The following is a 21943-nucleotide window of genomic DNA, read 5'->3' as shown; positions in this document are numbered from 1 at the left end:
ACTTTTGGCATTGTTTTTTCTTTCCCAATACTGGAAAGCAGTGCTTTTTCAAACTTTTTGGTGCATACAGTCACCTGAGGATTTTGATAAAATGCAGATTTTGATTCAGAGGAGCTGCATTGGACCTGAGATTCTGCATTTCTAACAACCCCCAGATGCTGCTGTTGGTCCTTGGACTACACTTTGAGTAGTTAGGCTGTAGACCATGCTGACTGAGAGCATTGAAAAGACACTTAGAGATCACTTGGTGCAACTTTCTCAATTAAAAATTGAACAAACAGATTCACAGGGGTTAAAAGCCACGTCTCTTTAGTAGTGGTTAATCCAGGTCCTACTTAATATATCAAATTGCTTTCTCCCAGGCTGCCTTTTAGGTCTTTGTAGATAAAGTCAGTGAATTAAGAGTGTACTCCACTCAGATATAAGGCCTTTTTAGCCCGACTGTACAATATATATCTCAACAAAGGGGGCAGTTTTGTTATAGCCATGATCTTCAAATAAAACAGCAAGTTGAGCTCCTACCCTGGCAAAGTTGACAGGTCAGCCACTTACAGAAGAAAGCAATCTAGCTGGTGCTAAAAAGACCAAAAACTACCATCACCAACCTCCCATCTCCATCACCATCCACATGCTAAATCATGCTCCCTCGACAAATCTCAATTTTTCCTACACTACATTGCAGTAACTTCGCCATAATATATCTGCACATGATGCAGTGCCTAGAAAATAGAAGGGGCTAAGTAAATATTTGTTGGAAATGTAAAGGTAAATTTAAAAATTAAATTTTCCCTATTGCCAAAAGGGAAAGAGACCTCTACCCCCTCCCACTTAGAGCATTTCCATGAGAAACCTCAGGTTTGTGAATCCTTCCTTTAACCATTTGATACGCATGTGAATCTTTGTAAGGGCTAGGTAAGCCCCTTGTCAGGTTGCAACTCAGCAAAGTTTTTCTTAAGGGTCTGAGAACCATCTCTTTGAAATGTAAACATTAAGGAAGATAATGCCCCTATTTTGTTGTTGTTGTTACCTTGGGAATCTAGGTTAAATGCCTTTCTCTGAGCTGTAAACCATTTGTTTCTCATGGAGATAAGAGAAATTTTAGTATTCCTTTGGATAAAAGCAATTAGCAAAAACATGCTGCCTCAATTACCAGGTGAACTTCCGACGAACTATGAAAGAATGCATAGCAAAGGATGCTGTTGAGTTCTCTTACAAAGACAAGTTGCCATTAATGTAGAGAATATGTATCTAATGGATTTTAACTGCTTGGCTGCATAAAAAGGGTGGGATTTCTTTCTGTCTTTCTCTTCTTATCTGATTTCTTACAACGCACATTGTAATCTGTTTTAATGCTTTTTCAATAGCAAATTTGTTTTCTTTTCTACATTTTGTGAAGAGGATTTTGGGGTTGGCAGGATTTTAATTTTCCCCAATAAAAGAGAAAAAGGAGGAAAAGGAAGAAGGGAAAACCCAGAATAGTAAGTCAACGAAGGAAAGAAGGAAAGACGCAAGGGAGGGAGGAAGAAGGGGACATCCACATGCAAAAAAATGAATCTAAACACAGACCTTACATACTTCACAAAAATTAACTCAAAATGGATCATAGACGTAAATGTAAAATGCAAAACTATAAAACTCCTAGAAGATGACATGGGAGAAAATCTAGGTGACCTTAGGTATGGTGATGATTTTTTAGATACAACACCAAAGGCATGAAAGAAACAATTGATGAGCTGGACTTCATTAAAATTAAAAACTTCTGCTCTGTGAAAAACAATGTCAAGAGAATGAGAGGACAAGGAAAAGACTGGTGGAAAATATTTACATCTGAAAGAGGACTGCTGGCCAAAAAAATATATAAAGAACTCCTAGAACTCAGCAATAAGAAAATGAACAACCCAAATTTAAAAATTGGTGAAAGACTTGCACAGCTACCTCAGCAAAGAAGATATACAGATGATAAATAAGCATATGAAAAGATATTCAACATCATATGTCATTAAGGAATTGCAAATTAAAACAATGAGACACCACTACACACGTATGAGAATGGCCAAAATCCAGGACACTGACAACACCAAATGCTGCAAAGATGTCGAACAACAGGAACTCTCCTACCTTCCTGGTGGGATTGCAAAATGGTACAGCCACTTTGGAAGACAGTTTGGAAGTTTCTTACAAAAGTAAACATACCTTTACCATACAATTAAGCAATTGTGCTACTTGGTACTTACCCAAATGAATTGAAAACATATCCACACAAAAACCTGCACATGACTGTTTATAGCAGTTTCATTCATAACTACTAAAACTTGGAAGTAACCAAAATGTTCTTCAGTATGTGGACGAGTAAATAAACTGCGGTACATCCATACAATGAAATATTATTCAGCACTAAAAAGAAGAGCTCTCAAGCCATGCAAAGACATGGAGGTAAACTCAATGCATATTACTAAGTGAAAGAAACCAGTCTGACAAGGCTACAGACTGTATGATTTCAACAATATGACATTCTGGAAAGGGCAAAACTATGGAGACAGTAAAAAGATTAGTGGTTACCAGGGGTTAGGAGGAAGAGAGGGATGAATTAGGCAGAGCAAAGTGGATTTTTAGGGTAGTGAAACTATTCTGTCTGATGCTATAATGGATACATGTCATTATACATTTATCAAAACCGGTAGAACATACAACTCCAGGAGTGAACACTAATGCAAACTATGGACTTTAGGTGATTATGATGTGTCAGTGTAGGTCTGTAGATTGTAACTATTTTAACATATTGCAAAAGATAATAATAATAAAGCTTTGTGCTTTTCCTTTTCTCTTTTCTTTCTACCAAATAGCATATAACAGCTTGATAGTGTATACATGATATTGACCTTGATATCTATATTAAGACATAGACAGATCGTGTATGTTTTGTGTGATTTTCAGTAAAACATTTTAGAAAGAAATGAATTATGAGCTGAAATAACCCTTTATGTCAGAGAATATTTTGATGTTTGGAATATAAGTTCCATAGAGAACTCTGTGGTTTGAGAAATTTGAGAGATAATCAGAAAGAATCATGCCTAGTCTCCTATGTTTCTTCTAGTAGACATTTATGTAGTAGTAGGTAGAAATATTTTCATTTTTAAACAAAGTGTTAAATTCCAAATCATGTCTTTAATATTTTCTACAAATTTTCCTCTCAGGGGAAAGGAAACTCTTCTCTCGCCCATGAGAGACAAATAACCATCCATACTTAGACCTTATTTTGGAAGTACTGGGAAAAAAATGCCTCCTGTTCTCTCCACCTCACACTTGGTCCTCTCCACTGGATCAGAAATCTGATTAGCGAGATTTGGGATAAAGACTACAGCTCATGTTTGGCCCTTCCTCTTGTTCTCTCTAAGATGTGTATGCTCACAAGCAAAACACACTTTTTCTCAAAGCCAAGGCACATTCATTTTTGTAACTTTTTCTTCCATCCTTTAGGCCACTTGAGGCTTCAAAATTTTAATTAAATAGATATTTGCTTATTGCCTTTCCCTGCCCATCAAGAATGCAAGCTCTCTGAAGGCAAAGATTGTGTCAATCTTATTGACTGTGTTTACCACAGACACTAGCCCAATTCTTCGTTCATACTACATGTACATAGTACATATCTGTTGGATGCTGAATATAATTCTCTTATCCCATGTTTAGTTAATTTGGACTTTTGGCTATCCCTTAAATTTTCTCTAGGTTTTTCTGTTGTCATGCCTTTGTTATACTATTTCTTCATGTAACACTCTTTCCCTTCAATTCCCACCCTTGTCTCATTTTTTTCCTTTTTGAAATCCTATTGATCCCTCAAAGTCAATTTCCTTCTCAAACCTCCTCAGTGACTCTTCTGATAAACTCAACCAAATATGATCTACTCCTATAAACACTCATATCATTTTTCTTATATTTCATTGAAGGATTTTATCCTGTTTCGACTTACATCTTATTCAATCACATGTATGCTTTCTCCCTTCCTTTCGATTACAATTTTTCTGAGGTTAAGAACTTTAATTATCTTTCTATCTCCAACAGCACCTGGAACTTAGTAGATGCTTTATAAATATTTTTTGTGCTGGCGTTGCCGGCATAAGTCTATTATTTAAACTTATTTAATCCAAGAGTTCAATAGCAAATATATCAACTAAATAATAATTTGATTTACTTACATTACTAAACAATATGTATTGATTTTTACAAATCAATGACAAGACTTATGTATTTAATAATTTATAAAATATGACTTCTAACATGCTAATAAATAGAAGTTCAGTTTTCCTAGTAAGGAAATTGTCTAACAATTTCAATGTGACTATAGAGTGGCTGGCTGCATCATTATCCTAATCATAAGAATCTTTAGATATTCAGGCTTACTTTTCCAGATTACTGAGAGTTATAGTTAATATACTACGTCTATTTTTAATTTCAAAAACTTAAAAAGAGATATATTCTCTAAAATAAAAAATATGAGAGAATTATGCAGGAAAAAACTTTATTTTCTCATCTGTAAGAACTAAGACTCCATAAGGCACCTGGTAAATATAAAAACGATACTTTCAAAAGCTATAAGAAGATGAAGATTCCTAACTGCCAAAGGTTTTATTTTATTAGAACATGTAGCACCAGAAAATGTAAGAAGAGTCTTTATTCTGCCTAAAGCCTGGGACATTTGATTTACTGCTACCTGTCAGGGTAGAAGTTGGCACCCTCTGCTCACACAGGTGTATTTCACCAACATTGTAAAAATCTTCAGAGAATGGGCTATGCTTGTGAAATCCTTCTGCGGTCTTATTATTTGGAGATTTTTTTGGCAATTATGCCCAATCTTTTAATGCTAAGTCAACTTAATGCCAAAAATACAACGAATACTTGTATACATGCCTTTCTACTCAGATATGGGGGTACTTATTTCCACTGAGAACCATTCATCCAGAAAATGATCAAGGTGATTTAATTTAAGTGAATATATTGTATAATTTATATTGCACTTAGGATCTGTGCAATGTTTGAGGATGCTCTCACTGAGAACTAATAGTCTACAAGTTGGTAAAGGAACATTGGTCTGAGCTGCCTGCATGTTCTTTTGCTCACCTTTTTCAACTTATAAATACGGATCCATTTTCCCTTTTGAGGCTGGCACACATTTTAGGCTTCATCTTATGGCCTTCATTAAAGGCAGTTTGTTTTCCACATCACATAATGACATCCGTATACTCCAGTCTCCATTGTGCCGTTTGAAGATCCTTTATTCAGCAAAGCTTTGCTGCTCTCAGTTTTACCTTGTCTGGTCAGGAAACATATGTACTAAATTAAACATAAGTACTAAAATTAAAATAATTCATAGAGGGTTGATAGAGTTACTAAGTACAAAGGATTAGTTTAGATGTAAGAGGAACTACAAGAGATAGGGCAAGAACCTAAGGTAAGCCACAGTTGAGTTGTCACCACCCCTAGGCCCTAAGAAACAAGGGAGAAATTACCGGAAGCCATAACACGAGAAAGTTTTGTAGAGCAGGCTGCCTCAAAAGGAGAATTTGAGAGACAGAACCAGCCCAAGGCAAAGTTGCAGGAAAAGATCTTGGAGAATAAATACTCTGTTCTCTTTCTCCTCCTTCCCTTCAGTCTCCCAGAGCTCCCTATAGGTTTAACCAAACCAGAAGACAGAAGGTACAGGAGCCCCACTGATATGGTCTAGGGAGGTACCATGACAAGGTACCTTGTCATGCAGTGAAGAGAAGGGATGAGAGTATATCTAGAGAGGAAAAAGGTGGATAGCCAATATAGCTCCTGTACTATATGGTACAAGTGAACCCCGCACCCTCCTGATCTTCTACATTTCCTTATAGGCAAAGCCTCGATGGGATATGTTGGTATAACAATGCGTAGGTGAGTACCATGTTTTTCAACACCTGAGCAACAACTTGTCTCAATGAATTGGCATAATTTTATAGTGCTTGGTAATTCTCACCTGTGCTCATTTGTTGCTAGGTGCTACTTAATTACCTAAGAGTTTCTTTTGAGTATTTTTAGCCCTCTTTGAGTGCATAGTTGTTGGAAATGTTGGTTTTTTTAGCTTTGGACCATCATTTTTTAAATGGGGCACAACTAAATCTTCAATTCCAAGTCAAAGTCTATAACGCAGCCTGGGAACTAAAATTTTTGGCACCCATCAGTTCACCTATTTTTCATCACAATGTGATATTATATATAATATTTCACCCATAATATAATATTTCTTCTGTGTAAATTCATGCCCCAAAAATTGAATAGGACATTAGTCCTAAGCTCTCATGAATAGCTGGGGGGGGGAAGTGATGACACTCAGCAACCTGCAACATTCTTGCAGTTTTAACACCACTTTTGACTATGCATGGGGCCTTTCATGACTTGCTTTCCTTCACTCCCTGGCAGCAATCTCCTTATAACCTTTTTCCTTTGGTCAGAAAAGGGAAAAAAGTGCCAACATGATTAGGATGCCAGTGTCAGTCAAGGGTCTGCTGTCAAACAGCTTCTTCATTTGAATTGATGAAAACACTGTCAGGTGTGTCAATAGTGAGGGTCTCAGCACTGAGAGGCCACTGCCCGTGGCAGGAAGAAAATGGCTGAACTCCACTTTCAAGGATGTGTGACGGAAGAGCAACCTTTCTTAAGAAATAGACAGAGTTTGCTTTCCCATGCCCTTCAGGTTGGGGGGTTGGGAGAGGGGCAGAGTCTTTTCCGATCACTCAATTATAAAATGACACTCTCCACAGACACGTGAGATGCCCTTGAGCTATTTCACCCAAGTCAATAGCAGCTCACATTAATGGAACCTCTAATATGTGCCAGGCTCTGCGCTAGGTGCTAGTGATAACAAGATGAATGTCACACTGCTGACAAAGAGACCAATGCATAAATAGACAAACACAGATGATTGGTGCTTGTGAAGCTCAGAAGAGGGAAAATAGAGTCTTCACAGAAGAGATAAGAATTGTTCGGGGCTGGATATTGAATAATAAATGAATATGGCAGGATCCCACAGATGGAGAGGGGAGAAGGGGAACTTCCAAGCAAAAGTGATAACCAGTGCAAAGGTTGCGCAATTATTAAGAGTGAAGACAGTACAAAAATCATAAAACCAGCAACTTCAGTAGATAATGAATTACCATAAATATGTGTTGATATATTGGGAATGAAAACTATATCCCATTTTCCATAAATTCTCAGTGTTTAGCATAGGGCATGGAATAGGAATTTAATAAATGTTAAAATGAATGAGTGGTCATTAGTGACTTTAAAAAATTTTTTTAATTTCTTTTAAGATGTAAGCACACCATAAATTTTGAAATGACTGTATAACTTATAATCGTTACTCAAACTAGTTGGACTACATAAGAAATATGATAATTTAGTTGATAGTGAGGGATATTGAAGAAATATAATAAGGGGGGATTTCGGCTGTGGGAGCTCCACATCTTCCCTTAAGTCTAAACATTTGGGGTTAGGAGGCATCAAATATTCTTCAGATCCCTACGCATCTTATATTCAACCACCCCTTTCATAATGATCAATGAGTGTTCTACGGGGCCAGATAGAGCTTACTCTGGGACTACCCTCAGTTCTCTCCAGTCTGTCTGAGGCCAGCAAAGGGAGAGATTACAAGAGTCCCTTAGAAGCTGTGCCTGGGCTATACTGTCCTTGTCAGAGAGTCAGCTGCATATTTGATACATACACTGGATATCCTTTGATATGTGCAAGCTTCCACCACAGAAACACTAGCAGGTGCACATACTGTGTTGTATTAGGTGACTTTGCTTCTTCTTCTTGAGAAAGATGACCTTTGGAGCCATAAGTGCTGCAGCTTAAGAGAAAGGGGCTAACCCTTCTCCACCCGACACAAACCTACCTGTCCTGGCTGACAGTGCCATCAATAAAACCTAAGACTTCCCTACAAAGGGAAAGAAGGGTGGCGTATACAAAAAGAATATGCTATCAGCCATGCACTCCCTAAGACAAGTGACAAGCCTGGTATGTTTCAGAGACTGAGTAATGAGAAGGCCAGAGGAGCAAAATGAAAAGAGAAGAACTGTTGGAAGAATGTTCAATAATGCATTTGCTCAGATCCACAGATTGGAAGCTCTCAAACACTATGGTGCGAATTAAAGATACGCCAAGCAAAGGAAATTAATTATTAACAAAGTCGAGGCAGCACAGGAATCATAAGATTGGTGACTTCAATTTTAAAGTGAAAAAATTACAAATAAACTGTAACCATAATGTAAGGAGAGGAAGCTGTTGTAATTTCATAGCCCTTACAATGCCACCCCACTGAGCGCCCAAATTCCTCCAAATTGTCCTCCCACTTTTCTCCAAAAATCATAAAGATTTTGTTGTTGCTGTTGTTGTTAAACCATAAGTTTTTAATAGTAATTTTTATATTTGGAGGTTCAAGGAAACTCTTTATTTGAACATATAGTAAAGTCCCTTATAATCTGATAGCATATAAAAAGAACACATAAGAACTCAGTTTATCATAGAAACAATTCAGCAACATGATGTGATTGGAAGAAGAATGATTTGGGGAACTAGAGTATAGAGTCTTTAGGCACCAGGGCACCGGGACTGGGGACTCCCAATGGGAACTGGAACCAAAAAGGAGATGCATCAACTGCTGAAGACTTTGCCAGAAGGTGAAAGAGAAACAATAACTATCCTGGCTTCCTCCCTCCTGTCGTCCTCCAATTTCTTCTCAATATTGTCCACTGGCTGCTCCTAGCCAAAAACCAGAAGGCAAGGGATCCTGGGGAATGTAATGTGCAGAAATGAGTGCCCTGCAATATAGATAGATAGAGGAGGGAAAGAGCAGGGCCAGGATCTGAGCAAACCAGCAAATGACTAGAGGGAGGAAACTATAGTGGTTTTAAGACATGTTCACAAATTTTGTGACACTCTTGCTCCCAAAAGTGGAATCTAATTCCCCTCCTCTTGAATATGGATGGCCTTAGTGACTTGCTTCTAAGGAACATAATGTAGCAAAAAGTGACTGCATGAATTCATAAAAGAAGATACAGCCTCCACATTGTTCTTCCTCTCTCTCTCTCCCTCTCTCTATTCATCTTTGAAACCCAAGTTCTTTGAGGTGTACTCCAACAGAGGGAATTTGATACAGGGAAATAATTGCAAACAGTACTTGTAAAATATCTGAAAAATTAAACAGAGGGTAGAGGAGGCAGTACAGGGATTAGCAACAGCCAAACAGAGATGAGGAAAGGACCATGTTGGTGTTATGGTTACAGTCTCAGCTGAAGTTCCAGCTGACAGCTGGCAGTGAGGGCCAGACAAGTAAGGGAGGGAAACTTTAGATGATTCTAACCCCAGCCTTCAAGCCACTCCTGCTGATGCCACATGGAACAGAGACAGGCTGTCTCCACCAAGTCCTGCCCAAATTGCAGATCTATGAGCAAAGCAAATATTGCCATTGTTTAAGCCACTAAGTATTGTGGTGGGCTGTTACACAGCAATAGATAACCCCAACAGGATCCAAGAGCAAACAAGCCAATGACTTGCACAACATTGTTCTCATTTTCTCATTTCTGCTTCAGCCAACATTTGAAGGTCTCAGTCAGAGCCAACCATACTCAAATTTTATGGTTGTTTTAGATATTTATTGGCCAATGTTACTGGCAGTAAAAGCAATTTTTCAACTCATTAATTCTGATTATACTTCCAAAGCATGAATGATTGTTCATGGAAGCTATGGTTTATTCCTCCATTTAGAAGCATTTCCATACGAAGCTGTTGACAGAGCTTGGTCTCCTCATATGAAATATAAGACTTTGAAACTTTAATTGCACATGTGAAATTCAATTTAATTTGCTATTGTTTACTGCTAGTGTGAAATAAAGGCCAACTAATTGACTCAAAAAATACTTAACTATTTGAAGAGCATTGTTGCATATTAATTTGATAATTGTTTCTGGCATTTATTCTGTATGTTGCCCTTTTATAGACATGGGAATAGATCGAGAAAAAGAAGATGGATGAGAGGGAGAGGAAATAGAGAACAGAGTGGAAGAATGAGCAAGAAGAGAAGAGGGAGGAAAGAGTGGAAGGTGAGGGTAAAGGAAAGGGAGAAGCATAGTAGTGAAGAAAAATACTTCTGAGACAGATCTACTTTCACAAGCATACTGATTCAACGGCCCTTTCTCACAATGGGAATGTTTTGTCAGTGGAAGAGAAGAAAACAAACGTAACTGGTAAATTTTCCAATATGTTTTTGAAGACAGTCGATTTAGAGTAGTTTGCTGGAAAACATACCAGATAGAAGCAGGGGACAAGAATGTGTCACTAACAAGCCATATGAAGCCATATGACGGTTAGGTCACTTACTGTCTTTGTGGCTTAATTTTTTCATGTGTAAAATGCATGGGTTATACCACGCTATTTCTAAGGTTTATAAATTCCAGCAATAAAATTCTAAGATTCTATTATTTATGGGAACTTTCCTCTTGCCTGCATGACTATAGATTTTGATGTTACACTTAATCCTGGAGCAAAAGAAATGTTAGACTGATTAAACTGATACATAAAGACTTGTCCCAGCCTGATAACCCACACACCTCACTGAATTCTAGAGTGGTAACTGACACCAATTCCCAGCTATTGCATTTGTTTTATTTTGATTTGCATTCATGTAAGAAACAAAGGAAAACTGCCTTTTATATTTTTGTCCTGAATATTAGAAAAAAATAAGAGAAGTGGAGAATCTAACTAACTACATCCTGATTCCACCCTATAATATTCTCACATATTTACCTATGAATAAAAATTAGTGACATTTGGATTTCTCTGAAAAGAGTTCCTTGCTTTGACACAGAACTGCTGCACAGATGGAAGGAAACACCAGGAAGGAGTCTTAGAATACGTGTTCATTCTTCTCCATGTTAAAGAATAAAAGAAAGAAAACTGGAACCAAATCACTTCCTGGCACGTTTTATCATAGGATGAGTTGATATTAAATTTATCTATATGAGTGCACATTTGGTGTAATTATTTTTACTTACTGCTTATTTCTTAAGTGCCAACATATTTATAGATTTATGTAATACATATTGCCTAACAAAGACATATAGAATTACCCACAATAACTGACTTGGCAGTTTGTTCCAACACCCAATATGCCTGAAGTTTTCATGAGATATGTAGTTTCTCAGCTATCATAGAATAAAAAAATGAGAACAGAGATAATCTTTTGCTCATTAGGCTATTTGCCAACTTTCTTTTCTTGTGTTTGTTGCATCTTCCTACTTAATTACAAGCTTCTGAGGGCAGGAATTGTCATGCTTTCTGGTAACCTTCTATGTACGCAATGCAGAGCATCTAGTACACATTGAATTCACATGTATTGGCCGTCAGAGATGTTAGATAGTTCTGCACTTGGTTGAGGGAACTGACCTTGGTTACTTTGCTTTGGGAGGCCTATTCAGGGCCCTTATAGAGATATATGTTACTTCCCCTGCATTTACACCACCCATGTATACAGGGACGCTTTCAACAATGCTGCCATAGAGATGAATGAACCATACCTGCAATAGAATACTGTAGTCAAAATGGGCCCCAGAAAAGTTTTGCCTTAAGACATTCAGCTATTTCTGCCACATGGTACCTGCTATGGGTAAGAATGTAATGCTAGTATTAATAACGCGTGCTTTGGTCTGGCATTTGTGCTTCAAATATCTTGTGATGATTAAGAGAAAAGAGTAGCCCCTTTGAGAAAACATCTTAAAAGATAGACTGGAGTTTAAAACCAAACACTGTCACCAAAGTGTCCCAGATACTTGTTTGTCTTGACTCAAAGGTAAGAGAGAAGCAAGGATCTGAGACTAAAGGAGAACACTGTAGAGGATTCCAGTATTATCCTGCAGTAAGCTGATTTGCTAGAGATAGGCAGATTGATGGATATAGCTGGCATTTGGTGGGTGAGCATTCATATTAACACTGCTGTTTTAGTAAAGATTTGACTTTTAGTAAAGATTTAACTTTAGTAGATTTGTGGGAAAAAAAACCCACACAGCATTGTAGAGAGTCCTAGAAGAGCCCATTCTAGAAATCTACTATCTGAAGTCAAGAACTGCTTGTTGGTGCCCACCTTTAGCTGTAATTGTTCTCACCTTGGTTCAGCACCATTCAGGCCACAACAGATTCACTAATTACCTAAACCTAGACACATTCTAGAAGGGAAGAAATCCCCTAAATAAGTTTTAAAAGTTATATTTATATATGCATATATATAAATAAATATATATATATATATACATACATACACACAATGTGTGGTGTTGATAATCATTATGGTTAGAGGAATACGGAGTGCTGCAGGTGCACGTGTGTGTGTGGGGGGGGTAGTTATTTTATAATAGAGTGACCAAGAAATAGTTTTTCCCCAGAGGAACCCAAAAGGCCTAAGGAAGGAAACCCTGTAGATATCTTGAAGATATCCAGTCAGAAGCAGCAGTATGTGCAAACGCTCTAGAGCAGAAATCTCTTTAATGGATTCAAGGCACCACAAGAAATCAGTGTGGCTGGAACAAAATGAGCAACGAAGAAAAGGGTAGGAGAGGAGATTAGAGTGGTAGTGAGTGTTATACTGTAGGGCCTACAGAAATGAATTTAATAAGTATCCTAATTTGATCATCTGTAATGAGTGATCTTTTGAGTCTTTCCCAGCTTTAGTATTCTATTACTCTGGTATTAGTATTGTCTTAACAAGGCTCTAAATAAATTGCCTGTCTATTTCAACACTTTTCAGTAACAGAAAGTATTGGCATTGTGCATATGAGGCACCTTTGTATTAGGGCCTGCGGCTACCGCATAAGCTTAACAATTTGTCAAGGAGGCTGGAGAGTTGGGTATGTGGAAAACGTTTAAGTTTGATTTATGTTTCTATTTCTTTACTCAGAAACTGAGTGTATTAAAACAAGAAGATACACTGGCTCCCTTTGAAGATTTGTCTTCTATTCATGTAGAAATCTGTATATAAAAATATGCTACCACATGTGAAATCCTTCGGCTAAGCCTCCATGAAGCACTGGAGGATTCTAGAGACAACAGAAATGCAAAATATAATATGTTTAAGTCAAAATCACCTTAAATAAATGATGATTGTTTTGGTTTCTGAAACCCCATCATCATCATTATCATTGTCATTGTTATCATGATCAATTAGCTATTAATACAGCAACACCAACTTTCACAGGGCAGCATAGACTTTGCAATAAGGAAGTCCAGAGTTCAAAGCCAAGCTCTCTTAATTATTAGCTGTAAGAACTTGAGCATATTTCTTAATTTCTTTGACTCTTTGTTTCCTCATCTATCAGATGTGGCAAGTAATGCAGACTAAGGATTGTTGTGAAGATGAAATGAGAATAAATAATTTGGGTAAAACACCTATCTCAATCAGATCAATCCTTTTAATTTTACAAAGTCTTTCAATTCAATAAATCCAATAAGTGCTTGATTAACAGCAACTACTGGATATCATTACTATTTATGTGAAACATATATTTCCTAGGTATCCCTTTTGCCCCATGACACTTTCTCCAACTTTAACCAGAATCCAAGGTTCTTCTCATATTTTAAGTTTCAAAATCACTTTCCCTTTTTTTCCCCTATTATGTGACTTCAAAAAATTAGCATTTGTTTGTTTTGTTTAAACTCAGTTTTGTTGAAATTTAGCTTATAAGCATTGTAACACAGAGATCTTAAGTGTACATGATGTGTTTTGACAAATGTATACAACTATGAAACCAACATCTAAACCTGGTCAAGAATATTCCCATCCCCCTACAGTTTCTCTCTTTATCCTTTCTTGTCAATCTCCTGGGAGAGGCAACTGACTACCTTTCTGATTTCTTTCACTACAGATTACTCTTACTTTTTCTTGAAAATACTTGTAGCTTAATTTAGTTATAAATTCCATTTCTTCAAGAGATTTCCACATACTCAAATCTACTACTTCTTCTCAAGAGAGTAGTAATGATGGTTGTGTTTTTCATGGGATTTGTCCACCTCATTTAGCTTATTGAATTTGTTGGCATAAAATAGTTCATAATGTTCTCTTATTAGTCTTTTGATATCTGTCGGCTCTGTAGTGGTGTTCCCGCCCTCATTCATGATATTGATATTTTGTGTTACTGTGATATTTTGATTCCTCAATCTTGGTTTGAGAATTTTGTTGAACTTTTCAAAGAGTCAAATTTTGGCTTTGTTTCTTCTCTGGTTTATTTTCTATTTTGTTGATTTCCACTCTTATCTTTCTTATTTCCTATCTTCTAAACACTTTGGGTTTGTTTTTCTTTTTCTGACTAATAAAGCAGAAACTTCATTGATTTGAAAGCATTCTCCTTTTTCAAATATAGGCATTTAAAGCTATAAATTCCCATCTAAGCACTGCTTTAGCTACAGTCTATGCATTTTGACATGTTTTGTTTTCATTATCAATATATTTTAAATATTCTCTAAATTCCCTCATGGTTTCTTCTTTGACCCAAATGTTAATGGAAGATTTTCTGGTTATCTTTTTGTTATTGATTCCTCAGTTAATTCTTTTATGGTCAGATAACATAATGACTTCAAGTTTTTGGAATTTATTGAGAGTTGTTTCATGTGTACACATAAAGAATGTGTATTTTGTGATCGTAGTGGGAGTAGTATTCAACATATGTCAATTAGATCAAGCTGGTTAATAATGTTGTTAAAATCTTCTATATCCTTAATAATTATTTATCTCCTTCTATTGACTCCTCTGAGAGAGGAGTGTTGAAATCCACAAATATCATTGCAATTTTCCTCTTCATTTTTTCCTGTCAATTTTTGCTTAAGGTATTTTGAAGTTATGTTATTTGCTATATGTACATTTATGGATTGTATGTCTTCTTGATGAGTCATTATGAGTTGACCTTCTTTATCTCTGTTAATAGTTTTTGCCTAGAAGTCTATTTTGTCTTATATTTATTTAGCCTTACTAGCTTTCTTAGACTTAGTGTTTGCTTGGTATATCATTTTCCCTCTTTTTACTTTTCAACTAATACTTTTACTTTACTTTTTCAACTAATATATATCTTTATATTAAATATATGCTTCCTAATAATTAGGATGTAATCTGATCTTGTTTGTACTAACTACTCTGATAACCTGAATCTTTAAAATAGAGGGTTTAATCCATCTATATTTAAATTAATAATAGGTATGATTGGGCTTACATCTACTATCTTTCTACTTGTTTTTTATTTTTCACATTTGTTCTTTGTTCTTTTTTTCCTCCTTTTCTGAAATTTTTTTGATTAATTGAGCACTTTTTGTATTCCGTTTTATCTCCTCTATTGGCTCTTTAACTATATCTTTTTGTTTTATTTTTAAGTGATTTGTCTGAGTATTATAATATACATCTATAACTTATCATAGTCTAGCTTTGAGTGAATATTATACCACTTCAAGTACAACATAAGAATCTTCCAATGATTTAATCCCATTTGACTTTTGCATTCGTTTTGCTATTTTTGTCGTATATTTTACTTCTACATCTGTCGTAAACTCCATAATAAATTAACATTTTTCTTTAAATAAGCAGTGGTCATTTTTAAAAATTGAGAGGAGTGACATCATCATCATGGCAGTGGGAAAAGGAAACAAAATATATTTTATATTTACCCATAAAATTACCCTTTAGAACTCTCCATTTCCTCCTGCAGAGCTGAGTTTCCATATGGTACAATTTCCTGCTACAATGAAGATCTTCCTTTGACATTTTGTATAGTGCATATCTGCTGATTAATAATTCTTTCCGTTTTAATTTATTTAGAAATATCTTTATTTAACCTTTTTTTAAAGAATATTTTCTCTAAATATAGAATTCTAAGTTGCCTCTTCTATTCCTTCAACACTTAAAAAAAAAACCTTCTATTGTCTTCTAGTTTTTACTGTTTCTGATGAGAAGCAATTTATCATTATCATCTTTCCCCTATATGTACTGTCTTTTTTCTTTTGGTTAATTTTAAGGTTTTTCTCTTTATCTTTTGTTTTTAGCAATTTGAGTATGATGTGTCTAACTGTGGTTTTAGTTTCATTTTTCTTGCTTGAGATTTACTGAACTTTATGAATTTGTGTACAGATGTTTATTTTTCAAATTTGGAGAAATCAGAGCCATTCATTTTTCATATGTTTTTTCTGCCCTATTCTTTCTCTTTTCTCCTTCTGAAAATCTGACTACATATATGTTAGTGCATTTGATATTGCTCTCATTCATTGATGTTCTATTTTCTCTCGATAGTTCATGTTGGATAATTTCTATTAATATGTCTCAAATTTACTGCTCTTTTCTTCTACTGTGTCCAATCATTTTTTCATTTCATATATTTTGTTTTTCTAGTTTAAAGATTTTTCTTTTTGTTATTTTTTGAATTTTAATACCTCTCCTGCATTTATCCATCTCTTCATCCATTATTTTCTATTTTTTCTTAGAAATTATTTAATATATTTATTGTAGTTATTTTAAGGTATCTGCTAATTTCATAATCTATGTCATCTGTGTGTCTGCTTCCATTGACTATTATTTTCACATTTCTTGATTATGGATCACATTTTCCTGCTTAATTATGTTATTATATGCCAAAGTTTATATATACAAGAATACAGAAGACTGAATTATAATATATTTTGTGTTTTGTTTAATTTTTTCGTGGAAAGTAGAACTCATTTCATGTAAAAGGCAGCTAAGGCAAGGTGCTTATAATTCAGCTTACACCAAGAATTGAATTGAGCTAAGGCTAGGGTGCAACTTTAATTAATTTGATTTTACCTCTACTTTAAAATTAAAATAAGGAGATTTCATTTTGCTTTTCATTTCTTACCTTAACTGAGAGATTAATCTCTTTGATATCATTAAAATTTGAGCTAGGAAGATACTGGCTTGAAACTTAAGTTGATTTTTTTATTGACCTTTGAATTCACCTCCACCAGGCCCCTAAGATCTGAGCACCAGAGCGCTATATAAACTCTCTTTGCCTTCCAGTCTCATCTCCACTGAAAACTCTACTACTTTCTCTGCTGCTTACTCAGCAAAATTCTTAAGGCATGAAATGAAAATTCTTAGAAGATAGGACCAAGTGATTTATTTTTCCATTTTGGGCTCTTCCAAATTTCAATCCATCTTGCCAGTCAATAACATCACTAAAAGTTCAGATATATGTTCCTGTCCTTCAAAGTCTCTCCGTCTTTGTCAGGTCTGCTCCTCTGACCACCTGCACTCTTCATAGGCACTTGCTTCCAAGTATGGAAGTGTCTGTGGCTCTTTGTTCACCAGTGAAGAGCTCATCCCCTCCTGGAATTTAGTTCAGTAAGACTTCTCAGCATCCAATAGCTTTATAGATGTGTGTAAATATGATTATTTTATTGCATCCAGTTTGTAATTATTGTTGCCACGTTGTTCGCATCGTTCTACATCCCGATCAGGAGTGGCATATCAAAATGGATATTTGAACTTCTAGAAGAGGCTGTAGGTTGAGAAAAAAGCAGTTGGAGGGTAGAAAAATCTGAAAGTAAAGTCCTTTTGAGTACCGAAGTCAAAATATATCCTGTAAAGAATAAATTTAAGAAGAATGCATGATGATGTTTAAAGAACCACTTTTCCTGCCTCGGATTTTATAAAGAGTCCAGAGACTGATGAGAAAGAGGAAAGTTGTAAAGGAAGCAAGAGTTTGACTCTGAGAGTTTCCCTGAAAGGGATTTAAGTCTGCTCCAACGCAATCCCCTCGACAGAATCCCAGGTGGGATGATAAACTCTCTAGACTATATGGAAACCTGAATACTAAGGAGACTAATGCATAATTCTCGTCTGCACTTTCACAGATAATTGCCAAGGCCAAAATAGTGTGGCAACCATAAGGAAGAAGTGGCAATAAGCCATATCTAGGCAGTCAGGACTTGAGACAGGCAACATAAGTCACCCACAGACCCCATAAATTGCATTTTAAATAACCAAAAGAACACTTCAAAATTGTGCATACTCTGAGAGGAGTGTGGAAATGGGAACAAGGAGCTCACAGAATATATGAAGTCATGTGTGGAAGAGACTGCTAGAGTTCACCAGTACTCATGTGCTCCTTTACATTTCCCAGACTCTCTTACAGTTAGTTTGGCCATGTGATTGATTCTGGCAAAACAATATGAGCAGAAGTAAAGTGAATCACTTCCGAACCAGGTGACTAAGTATTAGGTGTGCCTACCTGCCTTCTCCTTCTGGTGTGACATTAGAGACTGCATATTCCAGCACAAGAGGGAAACAAAATGGATTCTTTCATCACTATTTGAAAGACAGCTGCCCAGGAGAGTTCAGACCAGGAATAACCACATTAGATTTTACATGAAGAAAATACAAATTTTTATTCTTGTAAGCTGAGATTTCATGTTTTATTTATTAATTAAGCATAGCTCAGTCTGGTGTTATTTAAAATGTAGTCCACACTGGTAAGTTCTGGTCTGTAAACTGTTTGATACCAATCTATGATGAAATTAAGTACAGAAATTGAAAGTTTTTGAAACTTTTATGGCAATTTGAAAGAGAAATTTTACACCTGTTGAATTTAGTGACAAACAAATCCTGGTTTGTATTTTGTTTTTCTTGGCTTTATTTTTTTAAATTTCACTCTTCTGGTAATTTATCTTTATTGTATTCTACAAAAGCATTGGTCTGTGATAGATTGAAAATCATAAAAACTGCTTCTTCATTACTGAAAGTTTGATAAAACCTGGCTATTCTATCCTGACTAATAAACCAATGCAAAAATAGGAATATCTTAGAAGGATATCAAAATAGATTGAGAAGGACTAGACACCAGATATCTTGCTCTGAAGGAAGGACACCACGTATGCCTCTTGCAAGTTAGATGCTTCTTGTGGAGAGAGAGAAGAAGGAAACTGCATGAATTAACTATTTCTAATCCTGAAATAATTGCGTACCCAGCATTTTCTAAAATTCTATTTTCTACTTTAGAATAAAATAATACTGTGTGATAGAAAACAAGTTCAGTCATGGAGGACGCAAATAAAATGTCCACATCTCTTCTCACCATTTGGCTTTAAGACTGGAATAGTAGTAGAGACGGTAGATATGAATTTCCTGAGAGGGCACTTCTTGGTTAATAAGTTATTCAAGCTTCTCTTTCTCCCTCTTCTCCCAAAAGGCACCTCTTATTGTCCGAATGTAAGAAGGACAACAATGATCTTCCCCTGTTCATTTTCCTTGTCGATGACTTCTTATGATAAGGCAATTATAACACTGAAATCTCATGAGATTTTAAGCCTGGCATCCTCACATTCCTTTATGATCAGGCAGTTATAACGCTGAATTCTACTGAAGTTAGCCTCACTTGTCCTTATCAAAATGCAGTTATAACACTGTGAAATCTCGTGAAATTTTGAGCTGCCCATCCTCACCTACCCTTAATAATGAGTGCAAGTGGTCCGTCAAGGAGGAGATTTTCATTGTGCTGGATTGGTGGTGGTCAAGTTGGCATCACCACCTCCAGTCCTTCTTAAGGCTGGGAACTACGTTTTTCAGTACCACCTTCACTCTGTAGACCCAGGTTAGAGTTTACTAATGAAAAGAATTGTTGTGAAAGCTGGAAGGTAGAAATGAAACAGACACTATTATTACTCAATACATCATGACAATCAGAGGGGCAAGCATCTAGTTCCAGAACATTCTGCAAACTCCCACTTTGTGGTAGTGAAAGTTTCTTGGACTTCCCCAGGATTGGCAGTTTCTTCACCCACTCCAAGACTTCAGACTGATATCATAGTGACGGTTCCTCTGATCCTTCAGCTGCATCCTTCCAGACTTTCACTCCCCTATTCCCATATTAATCCCTAATTTATATATTAAATCTCTTATTTACTTAGTTTTTACAGTATCTTTCTTTTATTTCAAAGCCATACTGATACAGATATTCTCAAAATTTCCAAGTAATATCAACTCTGTTATCTCTACAGTTCTCAAACAAATCTATGTCAACATAAAGGATTTTGGCAAAAGTTCTTGAAAGAAAGTATTTTGAACAGAGTGTCACTAATTATTAAGATACCACAAACATATTCATATTCCAGCCATAGTTATTACAATAGGTTAAATACAAGTGAGGCACACTGAGGAGGCATCCTGACATATCTCTCCCAAACGGGTGTTTCTTTCAGGTCATGATCATTTGACAACAGGTGACATAATACAGGCTTGAAACATCATATTGATGATATGCGTCAGTTTTGACCTACAGAAAGAGTAACGTCTTATGGTTTAACTTAAGGCTATGATAATCTCTTAATTCTAATGGATCTTTGGTAGAAAGTATACCACTTTCTTTTCATCTGAGAATAGAGGTTTCTCTTCAATGAATCTATCTTCTATAAGCAGAGAGTATTTGCTGAGGGTATGCATGAAGTTATAACTCCCTGAATCCAAATAAGTCTATGTATTTGAACTCAAAGTAGCAGTACCCACAATCATAGTTGATTTCATTTTTTAAATATATATTAATGTCCAAGGACTAATGATGCTAGGAAACGGTATTGCTCAAAAATCCTAGGATTTTACCAGATGTCTTTGGCCAAGGTCAGGGTCTCTCTAGCTGCCACCATTGACATTTTGGCCCAGATAGTTCTTGCTGTGGGTGAGGGGTTGTGGAGGTAGGAGGTGGGGGCTGCTCTGTGCGTTGCAGGATGTTGAGCAGCATCCAGGCCTCTACCCACTAGACAGCAGCAGCACCTCCCAGTTGTGACAATCAAGAGAGTCTTGGACATCGCCAGATGTCCCCTGGGCGGGGCTGCAAAATCATCCCTGGTTGAGAACTACTCTTCTAGATAAAATAGAAATATGATGTTGGCAAGAGTTTAAAGCCTCTTTACCAACAGCTTGTATTTCAACCTTCTACCTTACATTTGGTTTTCCTTCAAGACAGAGTGAAATCATCTCAACATCTCAGTAAGGAGATTGAATGGTATCAAACTGTGCAGGATGTGCCAAAGAAACTATTTTAAGTGAATTGGCTGTAAAGAATCCAAGGGGAGGCCATGTTTAATTGCTTATGAGTAGCAATTTAGAGTGAATTTACACTATGTGCTGCTGTTGATGTTTATTTTTCTTTTAAATTAGATATTGCCTTCATCACCAGGAGATATTAGACTGGGTATCAATAAAATAGACTACACAACGGATGCACATGTAATCAACAAAGCATCCCTTTATTTTCAAATTCAGCTATAAACTATTTCCACCTTGACTCACTGAAGCATAATTTACAGGAATTTAAATCAAACAAAATGGCTAATATTGAATCACCGTGCTCCTAAAACAGCGTAAACTTCCTTTTTTCTCTCCTCTACTTCTAAGCTTTCTCTTATTTTATGATGAATTTCAGGCTCGCCACACAAAATATGTAGCAGATACAAACAGGGAAAACAATCACTCACCTAGCAAGTGGATAGCAACACACTTCTAAATACACCTGGAGATAGCTGGCCTTCAACAACCCAGCTTATTCTCTCATTTCAGCTGTCCCAACAACTAATACCATTACCACAGTAGAACAGGCTGTTAACGATTCAACTAGAATGCACCTCAGTCTTTAAATTTCACAAGAACCATATATATTGTCCTTAAATTGACAAAATCTGTATTCTAATATTTTACTTCTTGGACACATGTCTTTCTAAAATGCTATGAAAATAGAAAATGACACAAAAATCTAGCAAATACTCTTGCTTTACCTCTCATTGTCTCATTGCTCTGATCACCCTGAGATCTGATCACTAGTATGCAATGCCACTATTGTCATAAATTTGACTCACCAAACTGGCTGATGAGGTTGATGATTAGACTGATCAACAAAAA

Source organism: Equus caballus, chromosome X (assembly GCF_041296265.1).
Source record: "Equus caballus isolate H_3958 breed thoroughbred chromosome X, TB-T2T, whole genome shotgun sequence".
NCBI classification, from domain to species: Eukaryota; Metazoa; Chordata; class Mammalia; order Perissodactyla; family Equidae; genus Equus; species Equus caballus.
The sequence above is the reverse complement of the archived record's forward strand: the minus strand, read 5'-3'. Positions refer to the sequence as shown.